Consider the following 6976-nt stretch of genomic DNA (forward strand, 5'->3'; position numbering starts at 1 on the left):
TTATGATGTCAGGCTCTTTATAAAAGTCTCTTTTCTCCTGCTTCATTATAGTTCCATGTTAATTGTAGTTAATTGCTTCACTGGGCTAATTGTAGCACAGCAGCTGGAAGTGTTCACACCAAAAATAATCTAAATAAAAGGAGCAAACAGAAGCAATAATCCAGCAGTGGAAAACAGAACAAAAGCAGAACAGGAGATGATCCAATTCCAGCTGCATTGACCCTGAAAGTACAAATGCCCCATTAATTTAAGGAACGAGAAATGTTGGGGCTCAGCTGGCCAGCACCATACACCTCTTGTTTAAAACTCATTTTCTTAATTTCATCTCATCAGAGCTCACATTTACCCTGCCATAAAGGTTTCCTGGCTAATTTCATGGGTCACCTCCCAAATCCATTGCTGAGGGACACAGCACACGGACGTGCCCAGACCATGAACCTCCAGAACCTTCCTCCAAGGCCCCTGAGGGCAGCTCTTACCCAAAACTATCAAAAAACAACTTCCCAAGGCCCCTGTGGGCCGTTTTTACCCAAAACTATCAAAAACAACTTCCCAAGGACCTTTTCCTTAGTGCTGTTCCCCAAGGAACACAGGGACCAGGATCACAACCAGTGGCCCTGCACGTCTGAGTGTCCAATTTACACAGAATTCCAGGGAAAATTCCTGTGCTTATGGAATTTTGAAATCTTAAATAAGTTGGGTTTTGGTTTTTTTATTTGTTTGTTTGTTTTGTTTTTATGGTGGGGTTTGTTGTTTTGGGGGGTTTTTTTGTTTTTGTTTTTTTTTTTTTTGGTTGGTGTTTGGTTTTTGGTCTTCTTTTTTTTTTATGGTTTTCTCATTGTTGTGATTCAGCCATAATCTAAAATCCTTACTTGGGATGCTCCAGTTCTAAGTTTAATTCCCTAATTATTTGGAAGTTAGGGAAAAAATTCACACAGCTGCTTAAGCCATGGTAAAAGAAGCCCAGCAGGTGTAGGAGAGTCAGCAGAACCACACAAACATCAAATTACAATCATGCAGCAGCAGTGAGAGCCAAAATTGGGACAATTCTCCCAGATGAATTTCTGCACCCCAGGGCACGGACGTGGACAAGAGGCCATGTGCCAGGCTGAGCACTGAAATTAAAGCAGAACAGGCAGATTTGCAAATTAAATATTACAGAATGTGGAATAATTAACTTTCTCTTAATCACACACAGTGACCAATATTCATGCAGCAAAAGCAGCCCTGTCCTCTAACCCCTACCCAAATAATTTTAATTATTCTTCCCTGAAACACCAAACATCAGCTGAATAACCTGAAATCCTACCACAAACTAAAAGCTGGGAAGTGAGGAGCAAAGCTGGGCTCAAAGTGCAGATTCTCAGATCCAACATCAAACCACCCAAAGCAGCCCTGCTGCAAACTTGTTGAGGTCAAGGGATTCAAGGAGCTGAAATTAATGAAATGTTCAGGGAGAATAATCCCAGAAAATTGAGAATTCAGGGTCTGTGAGGTCTGATGCCTCCTGAGGTGCTCCAAAGGCTGGATCTGAGCTTATCCCACGACTCCACCAGGAGCAGATAAAAGGAAATTGGCTCCTCTTGACTCTGTCCTCACACCCAGAGAGGAAAACCCAAAGAAATCTCTTGCTCCAAAGCACCATCAACTTTGTCCTTCATATTCCTGCCAATAAGCAATTTATTGCCTGAATTTGAGGAGCCCAAATCTTGAGAATACCTCCAGGCAACCTCCATGGGAACTCCCTGGCTGGAAGGCTCTGATTCAGGGGTGGAGGTCGGAATTAACTCTGAGAATTCCCACTTGTCATCATCCCTGCCTGCTCCACCCTGATTTCAGCAGTTGCTCCATCAGGACAGGTTAGAGCTGATAAACTCTGCTGATCCTGGGGTTTCAGGACAGCCGAGGCCTCCTTTTTATAGGAATAAGGAAATCCAAGCTCAAAATAGGCTCTGGAAATTGTTTTGTGTGGCCTGATGTAAGTTATAGCCCTCCTCAATTGACAACACACATTTGTCTGGGTTTAAAAATGAAATTAAACTCATGCACCCTCTGCATCAAAACAAGAATCTCAGTGCTGGAATATGCTCAGGCAAAAGGAAAAAACTCAGGAAACAGGACAAAAAGGAGAGGGGAAATATCTACATGACAGAAAATAGGGTAAATCTGGCAAATCCATATTTTAAAAAACAATACAAAATACAAAAAAAACCCCAATAGATTGTGCTTTCTTTTACAACGACTGAGCAAAGAGGGAGGAAATGAAGGTAAATTGTGGCAGGGTCAGGAACAGATCCATTGGCAGCCAGGGTGCTGTTCCCGTTATTTTCTCTGGCAGCTCCTATCTTTGCTTTGTAATCATGGAGTAAATCAGAAATATCTCTTTATTTCAAGGTCGTACTCAAGGATGAGTTACACTCTGTGAATTTTTAGGAGCTTTAGGTACTTAAAAAAAAAAAAAAAAGAACCAGGGGAGAAAATGCAGGTAAAACGTTCATCATGGGGAATTTGACACGAAACAAGTGAGGCCAGGCTCAGGATAAACAGCCTGGCATGGAAGGGGCTGGGATGGGATTGCAGCACCCTAATTAAAGATGGGGAGCAACAGCCTCGCCCATGGGGCTGGCAGGGGAAAGGGCTTCCAGCAGCTCCTTGCATTTCCACAGGTACAAATTGCACAAGAGAGAAGCCTCGCTGATGCAGTAATTACCTGCCAAATGCACAGAGATGGAGTGATTTATGAAGGAGCAGCTCCAAAAAAGATGCTGCAAACTAAGGCGGCACGTCCAGCTCTGGACACGGTGGTGCCTTGCTCAGGGGAAGTTTGGGACATGTCTGGTATTTCACTTCAGGTAAATAATACATCTCAAGAAGTTTTCTCCACGCATTTTTGATTTCCCTTTCCAGTAGTTCTCCCCACATGGGAATTAAAGGTGAAATCAAGTGGAATCAGACCGGTACTGAGGTGTGGGTACCTACACCCAGCAGTCTGTGCTGCCTCAGGCTTGGTGTGGAGACACATCCAAAAATTCCAAGTGCTTCCTGTGCCCAAACCTTCCACAGCTGGCTACAGGTGCCTCATGTGCTATCCAACAATCTGAGGGGGTTGGTATCCAAGTTTTGGCTAGTTTTGATAATTAAAAGCTCTTCCTTATCACAGATGTATTTTAGTGGCACCACCGAAATACCTCAGAGTCCCACACCCAGTTCAGCATCCAAACTGGATTTTGGAAAGAAATCCTCCCGTGGGAGGGTGGGGAGGCCCTGGCATAGGGTGCCCAGAGAAACAGTGGCTGATCCATCCCTGGAAGTGTCCAGGGCCAGCCTGGACAGGGCTTGGAGCACCCTGGAATAGTGGAAGGTGTCCCCATGGCAGGGGGTGGCACTGGATGGGCTTTAAGGTCCCTTCCAAGCCAAACCAGGACTTGGGCACTGAAACAGCCCCTTGCAGCAGCCCTGGCTCCATGGCCTCTTTTCCCCAAGAAATCCTCAACTGCTAAACCAGCATCACGGGGATCATCTTTCATATAAATGCAGATACTCCTAAATAAATAATGAGCTGCAGCACCGGGATCAGCTGGGGAAGTTTCCACTCCCTTGGCCATGCAGCGAGCCCTGGTTTTGCAACGTTCTGGCTGAGCAGCACCTGCACAAACACCTTTTCCCAGGGATGTGTCAGCATTCCATGTCCTGCCCGTGCCAGCGAGGTGGGAGCGGTGGGAAAGGATCCATCCCACGACAATTGCGACATCTCCCCCCCAGGAGTTTATTTTGCTGAATAATTGTAACAGGAAAATGCCATCAGAGAGGACTGGAGCAAGCAGAAAGAAATAATGAGTGGTTAAGAAGAAGGTGTTAATTGTCATTTCATTTAGCAAATCTCATTTATTTCAACACATCTTAGGTTGCCACAGGGAAGATGGTTAATGCTAAAATGTCCCAGTGGTCTGATAAAGTCCTGGGTGAACAGAGAGTCCCTGTCCTCCTCCTCCTTTTTCCATGTTTTCCTTCCCTGATTGTTTAACCAATCTTCATTCACTGAACTGTATTTTTGGCATTTTCCCTGGTTTTGTCTCCAGCCAGACAGAGTGAAGCAAAGAAAGTCAGGAAAGTGAAGTCCAGAAATGTCAGCTCTCTCCATAATTTTTATGTGCAGTTTTTGAGCAGGAATAATGTGCAAAATATTTTTACCTGCATACTGCTCTTCTCATGCTCTCTCATCAGAGAACTCAGAGTGAAAAATACACTCATTTTCCTGATCATAGGGTTACAAAATCATTGAGGTTGGAAAAGATCTCCAAGATCATCAAGTCCAACCTTTAACCCACTAAATCATATCCCAAAGTGCCACATGCAGTGCTGCTCAAACACTTCCAGGGATGTGACTCCACCACTACCCTGGGCAGTCCATTCCAATGCTTAAGCACTCCTTCAGTGAAGGAATTCTTCCTGATATCCAACCTGAACCTCTCTGATGTCCACACTTGTCCTCTCCCAGCAGCTCTCAGCTCACCCCACCTCTCAGCAGGATTCCTTTAATGGGATGAGATGTTTTAGCTGGCACACGGAAGATTACCAAGGCAAGTGGAAAGCAAACAGCTCCTGTATGATCATCCTCATGTTCTGATGAGCAAATATTTATCTTTTTAAAACAATTATTTCTTAGTCTGAGGTTCATGCCTAGTGCAGCCTGGTAACAAACACACAAACACACCTCCTGGCTCCTGTCCATGCTTGCCTTAAAGTGAAACCTTGGCCATGGCTGTCCGTGGTTATCAAGGAAGGAAAGGACATGATGTTTGAGTTATCACAATTTCACAGAATCCCAGAATCCCAGAATGGTTTGGCTCTGAAGGCAAATTAAATCCCATCCTATCCTCTCCCCTGCCATGGCAGGGACACTTTCCATTCTCACAGGCTGCTCCAAGCCCCAGTGTCCAACCTGGCCTTGGAGACTCCCAGGGATCCAGGTGAGACAGAGTGAAAATTTAACAGGGTAGAAACCCATTTAGATTTAGGTAAAATGTGCCGCTTTGAGCTTCCTAAATATGTTATTTAGTCTGGTGACTACAGCCCTAGAAAAGCTACCCCAGCTAAGGAAAAAGAATGCAAATTTCCACACTAAAAGATAAAAAATAAGAAAGACTCCTCAGGCCTTGAAACAAACAAGGCAGAGTAACCCAGGAGTTCTTTCTGTACTTTCTAACAAAAACTGAGCACAAGTGTTACTAGCTATAAGTGTAATGTAAAATCAGCAGAATAAATATGCATTAACCTATTGTAAAATTCTATGCATATAAAAAATAATAAGAGTAATAAAAAAGATTGAGATTTCTCAGAGGTACGCATGTCCATTAAAGAACAATAAGTCCCAACATGCGTCCACAGCGCTGTAAATAAACATACCCATTGCTATAAATCTTCATTAAAATTGTAGAGTTTAATTTTTTATCCGTGTTGCACAGGGGCAGCCACAGCTGCTCTGGGCACCTGTGCCAGGGCCTCACGGGGAACAATTTCTCCCTCATCTCTAATCTAAATCGACTTTCGTTAATCTGGGATGTCTCCTTGTTTGAGCAGCTCAATACAGTTTGGATTATAAAGGCTACTAAGACAAATCCTGCTTCTTGTGAGCCCAGGACAGGCACAGCAGGAGTGTTTAGAAGGTTCCAGGGATTTAGGAAGCAGAGGGTGCTGTTTGCTCCTCTGTGTGCACAAACTCAGCAGCTCTGCCCCTGGCACGCTGAGCATCCAGCTACTCCCAGCTGCCTGAGCAGGGCTGGGAGTTATCCCCTGTCTGACACAGGGCAGCACTTCCAGAGGTATCCCTGAACTGCATCCCACGTGTTTGACGTGCAAGCTTCACACACACATGAAAAGAAAGCCAACCCACGGGGATTTGTGCTGTGACAACGCTCATTAAAGCTGGTGATGCAACAGTTTCACCTCCATCAGCTGAGAGTGGGATGTCACAATATCCCCATCCCTGTCACAAAGCTATTTTAAAGGAGCTCTTGTGGCTCCTTTTGTTCCTGCCTTGAAGTTCAGCAGTGATAATGCTCGTGGCTCTCACTGTAAATTGGATTGCTAATTGGATTGCTCACAAGAACTGAAGAAATAGGCAAGAACTGGAAAATAACTGGAGCATTATCCCAGTAAATTTAGTGCAGGTGAACACACGGCGAGCAGCCCCTGGAAGTGCCGTGTCCCAGTGGAATCAGGGAATGTTATTCCTCCCGTTCAGACCACGGAGGACACGCCAAGCAGCAGCCCTTGCTGAAATTACCAATTTGCAACTTCCCAGCTGCAATCTATGAAAAGAAAGGAGAGCCCTGCTTTCCAAAGGAATAGACAGCTTGGAGATGTCTGATTACAAACTGGGAGCTGGATCCTGGCTCGGAATAAACCTGGGAGTTGCCACCCCACACAAAGGCCAGGCACAATCTGTTCCTGCCCAAGAATGTCCCTGGTGGCACTGGGAACTGAAACAGCTCCCGTAAAAAGCCCTGCCTTTCATTCCCCTTTCTGAATCCTGGTGACTCTTCTGTTGTTGATTCCCCTCTCTGAATCCTGGAAATTCCTCTGTTGTTAATTCCCTCTCTGAATCCTGGTTACTCCTGTGTTGTTAATTCCCCTCTCTGAATCCTGGTTACTCCTGTGTTGTTAATTCCCCTCTCTGAATCCTGGTTACTCCTGTGTTGTTAATTCCCCTCTATGAATCCTGGTGATTCTTCTGTTGTTAATTCCTCTCTCTGAATCCTGGTGACTCTTCTGTTAATGCTCCTCTCTGAATCCTGGTGACTCCTCTGTTAATTCCTCTCTGAATCCTGGAAATTCCTCTGTTGTCAGAATGGAAACTGCTCCATTTCACTAAATCGTGGCTTCCTGCAATAAGAAGAGGAGCAAAATTGCCAGGAATGTGTGAACACTTGTGAGAAATAATTTGTAAAGAATTCTAGAATAGATTTGAAAAGAA

This window comes from Lonchura striata, chromosome 9 (assembly GCF_050655825.1).
Source record: "Lonchura striata isolate lonStrDom1 chromosome 9, ASM5065582v1, whole genome shotgun sequence".
NCBI classification, from domain to species: Eukaryota; Metazoa; Chordata; class Aves; order Passeriformes; family Estrildidae; genus Lonchura; species Lonchura striata.